Below are 11,067 nucleotides of genomic sequence, written 5' to 3'. Positions count from 1 at the left end.
TCTTCTTCATCGACACCCAGTAGTGTATTGATGGGCTTAGACCACTAGTGAACCATCTTTTATCTTACATAGACCAAGGGTTGGTTCTCGTTTATAAGATTGTTGTAGAACTTCAAACCATCTCTTGAACAATGTAGCTAGGATGAGAGAAAAAAGTTTGCCATTTTAGTTTGGTGATGATATCGTTGACATAGACATATGTATGAGGATCCTCCTCACTTGATAGATCAAAATTTTGTTCCTGAAAAAACTCCTTATCAAAAAAACTCATTATTATACCTTCTCATGCTTGTTCGTTAGAAATCAGACATGTGTATTGTTGAAAACACTCGAAAGAAGAACTGATAGTGTTCTTGGTGATGGAGTCGGTGAACTATGAACAACTTTCACCACTACCATTTTTCAATGCCATGCAATGAAATTTTTAAAGGATAAGGGAAAGGGTGCAAATGGAAGAATGTAAAAATTAAAAATGAGACCTTTAAGTTTCTTGGCAGGAAACGACTTAGGAAGATGTAAAAGAAAAGGTGAAAAGGGTAAAGTGAATTTAATAAGGTTGATGTGGGATTAAATGATAGGGTAGAAATATTAAAAGATAAAGATAAAAAAAAATTCTTTTGAAATGGATGAGTGGATAAAAGGAAGATGGATGATTGTGATAGGCCATATGAGTTGGTGAGTGACAACTTACATTTACCTTTTTACCATTAATAAGTTATCACCCAATTGGCCTTATTGCTAGCATCTGATACAATAGCGGTCATGCAAAATAACAAAAATTGATGTCCAGAAGAATCTTTGGAGAAACTGATGATGCAACAGACAATGTCATGACATTCTATATACAGAAAAATAAAATAAATTAAAACAAAAGAAAAATAGAAACTAATCTAATGTCAAAGTTGACTTATTTAAAGTAAGACAAAATTTAAAAAGATGAAATTTCGCTTAGCGTGATAGAAGCAATATATGGTGAATGTTTGTGGCAATAATGCTTCAAATGTTACCGATTGAATTTAAATGTTCTTCCATCCATCAAGTTCTTGACCAGCACAACTCCATGAGAGTATAATTTTATCACTTCAAATGGCCCAGACCAACGAGACTTAAGTTTTGCCAAAAAATAACTTCAAATGAGAATCAAACAATAACACAGCTACCCAACATGAAATTTTTGTGGCAAAATGTGTTGGTCATTCCATTTCTTACTATTATCCTTGTATATCCTTGTATTTTCATAGGCATAATTGTGAAGCTCTTCAAGTTCTTTCAAATCAAGCAAACTCTTATCTTCAGTAGTATCAAGATCAAAGTTTAGTCTTTTAAGAGCTCACATTTCCTTATGCTCTAGCTTTACGGTCAAATGGCAGGCTTTTCCATACACAAGGCAAAATATATACATACTCAAAAATGCTTTGTAGGTTGTTCTATATGCCCATAAAGCTTCATCTATCCACAAATACCAATCTTTTCTCGACGGATTCATAATTTTCTCCAAAATTTACTTAATTTCATGATTGAAAATCGTAGCTTGACTATTGGATTAGGGATGGTATACTATAGCAATGTGATACTTCACTCCATAACGGTATTGAGCATTGGCAACTTAGTTGGATGTGAATTGGAAACTTTAATCACTAATGAATTCTCTTGGTAATCAAAAGCGAGTAAATATATTTTTGTGAAAGAATCTTAAAACTAACTTAGCATCACTAGAAGGTAATGCTACAACTTTTACCCACTTGGAAATGTAATCAACAACAAATAGGATATAAATATTATCACAAGTATGGTCCTATGAAATCCAATCCCAAAACTACAAATAATTTAATCTCTAAAATAGGTTGCATAAATATCTCATTGCAGCGAGAAATGCTACCAGTTTTTTGACAACGGTCACAATGCTTGACACAATCATTAGCATTATTGAACAATGTTGGACGATAATAGCCACATTAAAGAACCTTTGTTGTTGTATGCATGCCTTCAAATGTCCCACTTGGTTTTTTAATGCTCTTAGCGATGTTGATTGACTTTAAATCAAAGCTTCATTTCTTTGATTCATTGCCTCATTTCTTGAAATACACTCTTTTAGTAAAGACTCAAGAGATGTTGTGGTAGAAGTTTGATTAGAAAATTATCCTTGATTATTCTGTTGGTTGTGACGTTGTTGTGGTTATATAACTTGTTGATGTGATTGATGTTGTGCCATCATTTTTTATTGATTGTATTGTTGTTATGGTTGATAGTGTTCTTGTATATTTACAAAATTTGATCGAAATACCATATTAAGAATTGCAACATTTTGAATCCTCCGAGACAAATAGGGATGATTGCGAAAACTAGTATTGTAAATGATCCCATAAACATTGGTGATATCATTTTTGTTGTAATTCCTCACAAAATACACGAACTTGATATTTTTTTCACGAATTCCTCGAAATTATGATCTTCGCCATAATAAATACAATAGACAATAGCTACAACTTTTACCTCATACATACCCCTATGCTTTTGTATCTTTTTCATCATTTTAGTCAATGATGTGACTAGTGAGGTTTGTGTGTTGATACCATCATTGTCTACTACTATATCATTGCGTCTACCTGATATAATCTTTGTATTGGGATATTGGTAATCATTGTTAGATATCCTCTCCAAGATGTCGTAGGCTTCATTGTAGGTTTTGTCCAACAATGCTCCATTTATAGAAGCATGAAAAATCGTTCTTGTTTGCATATTCAATTAATTATAGAACATTTTCATTTGTGTCTGTTGAAAAATCGGGTAAAGAAAACAGAAAGAACAAAAGAATTTTAACGAGGTTCAACAATGTGCTTGCGTCCTCGGTGCCTTAGGCGAAACTAGTTTTTCATTCAATATCTCATAGGTTTAGGTTACATCTCATATGTTCGCTTCGCTCACTCCACTCCATCCTATGTCCTCTTTACCGATATATTTATGATCCATGCCTAACAAATCTCCACCTTGGCGAATATTCTGCCTCTTAGGAAACATTCAATATGGGTTGGGTTACCTTACTTCTTTAACAACTCGAAAAATTCAACAAGTTCAAGCAATGCATCGACTTGTCTGTCGTAACTGGCTTGGTGAACATATCAGCGGCATTCTCATCAGTATGTACCTTCTGAAACAAAATCTCTCCAGATACAACCAACTCTCTGATCTTTTGAAACCTTATATCAATATGCTTAGTTCTAGCACGATATACCTGATTCTTAACCAAGTGAATAGTACTTTGATTGTCACAAAGCAGCTGAACTCCACCTTGCTGAACACCTAACTCCTTCACTAAACCAGTAAGCCATAAAGCTTATTTTGCAGCTTCAGTCGTTGCCATGTATTTAGCTTTAATTGTCGATAATGCCAGAACAGATTGAACAGTAGACTTCTAACAAATAGGCCCTCCACCAAGAGTAAAGACATACCATATCATAGATCTTCTATTATCCGAGTCACTCGCATAGTCTGAATCCACATATCCTACAACCAAAGGATTATCCTGCTGACTACCAAAAACAATTCCATATCCCACAATACCCTTTAAGTACCTAAAAATCCATTTGATTGCTTCCCAATGTTGCTTACCAGATTTAAACATGTACTTACAAACTTGACTAACAACATGAGCTAAATCAGGACGAGTACATACCATTGCATACATCTAGCAGCCAACAATATTAGAATACGGAACCTTTGCCATGTCTTCAGCTTCCTTTACTGTCTTAGGGCACTGTTCTGATGAAAGCTTAAAGTGATTTGCCAATGGAGTGCTCACTGGTTTTGCGCTGCTAATCGCAAACCTTTCTAGCATTTTCTTAACATAACCCCGTTGAGATAGCCACAATTTCCTTGAGTCTCTGTTCCTGTAAATTTCCATTCCAAGAATTTTCTTTGCAGCACCTAAATCTTTGATATCAAATTCCTGACTCAATAAAGTTTTCAAACTGATAACATCATCCATATTCTTCGCAGCAATTAACATATTATCAACATACAGTAATAGAAAAATAAAAAAACCATCATCAAGGCTCTTAAAATAGACACAACAATCATACTCACATCGTTTGTATCCAATCTTGATCATATAGGAGTCAAATCGTTTGTACAATTGTCTCAGAGACTGTTTTAACCCGTATAAAGATTTCTTCAATCTGCAAACTAAATGCTCATTTCCAGGTTAAGTGAAACCTTCAGGTTGCAGCATGTAGATCTGCTCCTCTAAATCACCATGTAAAAAAATAGTTTTAACATCCATCTTCTCTAAATACAAATCCCAAATAGCAACCAATGCAAGTATTACTAGGATTGAAGTGTGCCTGACCACAGGAGGAAAAATTTCATCATAATCAACTCCTTTTTACTGTGAAAAACCCTTTTCTTCCAAACGAGCCTTGAACTTCTTCCCCTATTTTTCTGTTACTGTTGGTTTCTTCTTATACACCCATTTGCAACCAATAGGATTCTTACCCTCAGGAAGGCGAACTAACTCCCATGCACGATTGTGATGCAAAGATTTCATCTCCTCAACCATGGCAGCCATCCACTTGTTGTTTTCCTGACTAGTAACAACATCATGAAAAGTAACTGGATCATAACTGCTAACAGTAAGTGCAAAAGAGACCAAGTCCTCAAAACCCAATCTGTTCGGAGGCTTTATATTCTTCCATCTCACCATGTCTCTGGCGAGACTATAATCCTGCAAATCATCCGTAGCAGAACCACCAGAAGTGGGTTGAGAACTTTCTATTTTCTCAATTGGAAACTGCTCGAAATCCACCACTGTCGTGTCTTTCTTCTACTGCAACATTGGTTGTTCATAAAAAACAACATCTCTACTGATCACAATTTTCTTCGCAACTGGATCCCAGAACTTGAATCCTTTGACACCTTTCTTGTAACCCAAAAAAATGCACTCCTTCGATTTTGCATCAAGTTTGGATCTCTCATCAATAGGTACATGCACATAAGCAGGACAACCAAAAATCCGTAAGTGATCAAAAGTAACATCATGACCAGTCCATACCTCTTCTGCAACTTTCCCAGCAAATGATGCCCTTGGCGATCTATTGAAAAGATAACATGCCACCATGTTAACAGCCTCAGCCCAAAAGTGTTTGGGAAGCCCCTCATTCAACCACAAACATTTAGCTCTTTGATTCATTAACCTTTTCATCCGTTTCACAACACCATTCTGTTGTAGTGTCTTGAGCACTGTAAAATGCCTCTTAATCCCATGCTCCTTACAAAAGTTTAAAAACTGTGAATCTGTGTACTCTGTACCATTTTCAGACCGCAAACACTTGATTTTTTGCCATGTTTGGTTTTCTACCTATGTTTTCCACAACTTGAACTTCTAAAAAATGTCAGACTTATGCTTTAAAAATACACCCAAACTTTCCGTGAAAAATCGTCAATAAAAGTAACATAATACCTAGATTCATCCAAAGACGATTCGTAGAAGGCCCCCATACATCAGAATGCGCATAATCAAGAATCCCTTTAGTTGTGGCTTCCTAGTCTTGAAACAAACTTTAGTCTGTTTACCAAGAACACAATACTTGCAAAAATCAAGCTTACAACTTTTAACACCATGCAACATATTTCTTTTATGTAATTCAGTCATACCACGTTCACTAAGATAAGCAAGACGCATATGCCACAGTTTGGTAGTATTATCTCAGGACTCAACAGAATGAACTCCACCTACAACGGTATTCCCTAATAATATATAAATATTCCCTGCAGTCATCTTTCCTTTTATCACAGTCAAAGCTCCTTTAACAATCCGAATGGTTTCCCTCCTCATCAGTCTCATGGATAAAATCATTCTTGTGCAAAGTGCCTAGATAAATCAAATTCTTCTTCAAATTTGGGATATGCCGAACACCACACAATGTCCGAACATAACCATCATACATCTTAATTCTAACATCACCAATACCAACAATATTGCAACATCGATCATCACCCAAATAGACAGAACCAGAATTAACCAACCTGTATGTCGAAAATATTCCCTTTTTGGCATGATGTGATAAGAACATCTAGAATGTTGAAATAGAGAGCATATCACCCTCATTGCAATCAAAATTATCATCCTCAACCACATTCATAGACTTGGATGAGTCATCACACTTCTCATCAGTTTTTTTTTTCAACTTCAGACAGTCTCGCTTCATATGTCCTGCCTCCTTACACTTGTAACAGTGAATTGTCTTCTTATCCCTAGATTTGGATCTGAAATTCCTCTTCCCAGACCCTTTCTTCTCTGGCTTCTGTCCACGGTCTTGATTACCCTTGACATATAAGCTATCAGTTTGAGAGCTTTCCCCTACATTATGCTTCCGCTGGTTATGAGCCAACAAGGCTGTAGTAATCTCATCAACTTTGATAGTCTATTTCCCATATGTAAGAGTAGTCACCATGTGTTCGTAAAAGGGAGGAAATGAACACAACATAATCATCTCTTTGTCTTCATCCTCAATTTTCACATCAAGCTGAGCCAAATCAGAAATGATTTGATTGAAGACATTCATGTGTTGCGCCAAATCATGATCATCCTACATCATCAGCCCATATAACCGCTGCTGATGTAAGGCTCTTCTGATGCCTTATCAATTGATTGTGGATCTAGGAAGGAAGTAAAACAACCTGCATAAGTGAATGGCTCAAAACAGAATGGATAAGGGTGGTAAACGTATGGTTTAATAGGTAGTCTATTTAATAAATGAGAGATGGAAGCGGAAGATGATTAAAATGGTTATGGTTATGGCGATGAAACAAAAGGATGGTTGTGAGGATAGTATCTTGAAGAAACGCTCAATGAAGAACCAATGGTATAGAGAGCAGAGACCCAATCTTTATATTTTTTCTTCAAGGGGGTGGTGTTAAGTAATTTGACCCACTAGTTATATGAACTAGGAACCAGAAGTGTCAAGATGAAAGAAGAGGGTTGACGCCACAAGTATAAAATACTTGATAAGTCGATAAAAAGTCACCAGGATTTAAGGAAGAGAATAATCTCACTTTAATTAAACAAAAGGTCTCATTACAAATGAAATAAGAAAGCCTATTTATAGTTTTTGAAGGGACTTGGCCGAATAGGTACATGTTGGTTCGGCCAGCCCTTGTACCTTCCTAAAATGACATGATTTTTAATGAAAAAACAAGACTTTAATGAAAATACATGCTCTTGGCCGAATGGTTATGTGTTGGTTCGGCCCTAAGGATGATTTGAATGCATTTGGAATTTATTTGGGCACCAAAATGAAGAGAAAAGAGTCTTTGGCCGAATAGGAAGCATCCCTTGGTGTTTTGGCGCCAATTTGATGTCACATGGAGTGCACATGCTTGAATGATGTACATGGCAGCCTACATGAATGCACATGGGTCTTCTTTGCTATGCTTTGATGAGGTTGCAACCATAGGATGATGTCTTGAAGTCCATGGAATGAAGATAGGCAACAACTAGGCGTGAATTAGCTTCCAACATGCATCTAGGTGACATGGCATCCATTGGGCAACCTAGAGATGAACTAGCTTCAAGGTAAGATAGGTGAAGCTAGGTGAGTGTCTTGGTAGCTAACTAGGTGAGTTATAGCTTGATGAACTCAAGCTAGTTAGCTTTGGTCTTCTCAACTCCTCAGCTACTCTCCTAGCTACTTCCAGCTACCTCTAGTCCACTTTTCAGTAATTTGGTCCAAAGCTTTCCTCCAGCTAAGTTCAGCTACATGCTAGCTCCTCCAGCTAAGTTTAAGCTCCTTATGTGATGAAATGAGCTGCCATAATGTTCATGAGCTAGTGTGAGCTGTTTGCTTGTCCTTTTAGCTAGCCAAGCTACCATTATATGCCTTGTTTTGTGTTTCACCTATAGAAATCACCAAACAATAAAATAAGCAATGTGTGAGCTCATTTAAGGTAAAATGCTGCCGTGAGGTGTTGAGTGATATGAGCTATGAATGCATGTCATGAGCTAAGTACATAATGATATAACATATATAAGCTAATGTATAAGACTAGGAGCTAAAACGATACACGTGAGCTAACAAATGAATGATTAAACATTCTGCCATTTCACGATGAATTGAATCATGCTTAAATGAATGCAGACTAATATAACATACTTAACACACTTGAAATAACATTGTGCATCAATTATAAGATGTGAATATGTGTATGCATGAATATCATATAACATGGTATTCATAAATGAAATGGAAACATGTAATAATAATATCCTAAGAAATTATATGTAATCATAACATATATTTGAATGATATGAAACATGATTAACTAAATATAGGATGGAAATAATAATATGATAATTTACTAACATGTAATGAATGCTATGATAGAATAGAATGAATGATATAATATAAGATAGGGTAATGAAGAACTCCCTTAGAAACAACTTTGAAGAACATCCATTGTGTGTTCAAGTCAGGAGAAAGTTGGAGCTAGTTTGGATCTTCACTCCTTTAGGGATTTACACAATGTTTCTAGAAGACCTTTGATTAAAATTTAATTTAAGTTTCCTCCATGATGATTCAAAATGTTCAATCTTGCTTCACTGGTAATCGTATGGAGGAATTTGATACCAATCAAACTCAAAATGACAAATGATCTTGTCATCATAGATTGATTGGATAACACCACTTATACTAATCAAATTGCTATAAAATGAATCAAAGTTATAAAATGAAAAACTAATAACAAAATGAATAGAATTAGTAAACCAGGGAGGATGTTTAATGGGCGTTGGTTGCTTAATGATGAAAATCTCTATTGGTTGCTAAATTACCTTCATTATGTGCAATGTACTTGGATTATCAATGATCCCATTTCTTGGCATTTCAAGTGGCACATCTTTTTGAACATCAAGAGACATAGATGTTGGAACGTCAAAGGACATGTCTTGTGGATTACCAAAGGTCACACCTATTGGTTCTTCAAAAGACATGTTTCTTGAATTTCTACTTGAAAATATGTCTCTTTGAATATCCTGCAAGGAAAAAGAAATAGTAGAAGAAGAATTGTTAGGTAAAAATTGTCCTTCACTCTGCTTCTCTTCTCTATACTCATCCTTTTCAAATTTGCCACTTTCAATTTGCTCCACTACTTGCAAAACATCCTTTTTAACTCCAACAGATTAATTTCCAATTGTTCTTGTCACCTCAAAATGTTCTTCTTCAAAGCTTCTTTTTATGGCCTTCATTTTCTCCCATTCTTCTATGCGTGACTTAAGGGTCGCTTGGCATTCATGAACTTGACTGGGAAGCAAGGGTGCCAATATAATTTTCTTCCTTATGTTGGAAAGAGTACTTGTTAGAGAATCTGTCATGAGTAGCCTTCTTATCATATTGCCAAGGACGTCCTAGTATAAGGTGGCTTGCACTCATGGGCACCACATCACAAAGAACTTCATCATTGTATCTTCCAATTGAAAAAGGTACAACAACTTGCTTGGTTACCTTGGCTTCTCCCACATCGTTGAGACACTGAAGTTTATAAGGATGAGGATGTTTGGAAATCTTGAGACCCAACTTTTCTACCATGTGAGTACTTGCTACATTTGTACAACTTTCTCCATCAATGATCACCACGCAAATTTTATCTCCCACGTGACATTTGGTATGGAAGATGTTCTCTCTTTGTTCATCCTCTTGACTTTGAATGTTCAAGGTCCTTTTGACTACAAATATGTTGGATGGAAGATATATGTTAGCAAATAAGGAAAAACGAAATGTGTGTAGGACCTTACCAGAATGTACTCTCACAAAGCCTCACGAGTCACTCCAAGGAAAACTTGAATGTCACTCAATCCGCTCGTGTTTGCACTCTAGGACTATAATGGCTTTTATTTGTCCTCTTCTGATCTCACACATGCTCTAGCCTTTTTCCTCTCGATTCTCTTGTCCCAAGTTCTAGAGAACTTTACTCAAAACGTATCAAGTAAATTTTACTTGTTTAGTGTCGGCTGCAAAAGGGTTAGTAGGAATGGAAAACAAAATATAATGAAAGGGTGGCTTAGAAAATAGAAAGAAAAGAACAAAAGGGGTTACTTACACAAGTCACTTTACAACCTTCTATCACCACAATCAATTTAAACGGCTTTCTTGACTTGCTTTGTAATGAGAATTGTTGATTAGTGCTTCAACTTCTTTCTTTTCTTTTCTTTGTTTTTTCTTCATTTTTGAGTGCTTTCAATTTCTTCTTTGAGTGCTTTGATTTTCTTTGATGGATTTTTTTTCCGTTCACTTTGCACTTCTTTTTGTATTTTTTTTGTTGTTTTTGCACGTTGCTTTCTTCCACCAAAGCTCTTATACCACTTGATGTAAGGCTCTTCTGATGCCTTATCAATTGATTGTGGATCTAGGAATGAAGCAAAACAACCTACACAAGTGAATGACTCAAAACAGAATGGATAAGGGTGGTAAACGTATGGTTTAATAGGTAGCCTATTTAATATATGAGAGATGGAAGCGGAAGATGATTGAAACGGTTATGTTTATGGCGATGAAACAAAAGGATGGTTGTGAGGATAGTATCTTGAAGAACGCTCAAAGAAGAACCAATGCTATAGAGAGCAAAGACCCAATCTTTATATTGTTTCTTCAAGGGGTGGTGTTAAGTACTTTGACCCACTAGTTATATGAACTAGGAACCAGAAGTATCAAGATGAAGGAAGAGGGTTGACGCCGCAATTATAAAATACTTGATAAGTCGATAAAAAGTCACCAGGACTTAAGGAAGAGAATAATATCACTTTAATTAAACAAAAGATCTCATTACAAATGAAATAAGAAAGCCTATTTATAGTTTTTGAAGGGACTTGGTCGAATAGGTACATGTTGGTTCGGCCAGCCCTTGTACCTTCCTAAAATGACATGATTTTTAATGAAAAAACAAGACTTTAATGAAAATACATGTTCTTGGCCGAATGGTTATGTGTTGGTTTGGCCATAAGGATGATTTGAATGCATTTGGAAGTTATTTGGGCGCCAAAATGAAGAGGAAAGAGTCTTTGGCTGAATAGGAAGCATC

This window comes from Hibiscus syriacus, unplaced genomic scaffold (assembly GCF_006381635.1).
Source record: "Hibiscus syriacus cultivar Baekdansim isolate YM2019G1 unplaced genomic scaffold, ASM638163v2 tig00117017_pilon, whole genome shotgun sequence".
In the NCBI taxonomy this organism is placed as follows: domain Eukaryota; kingdom Viridiplantae; phylum Streptophyta; class Magnoliopsida; order Malvales; family Malvaceae; genus Hibiscus; species Hibiscus syriacus.
This window is presented reverse-complemented; position numbering follows the sequence as displayed.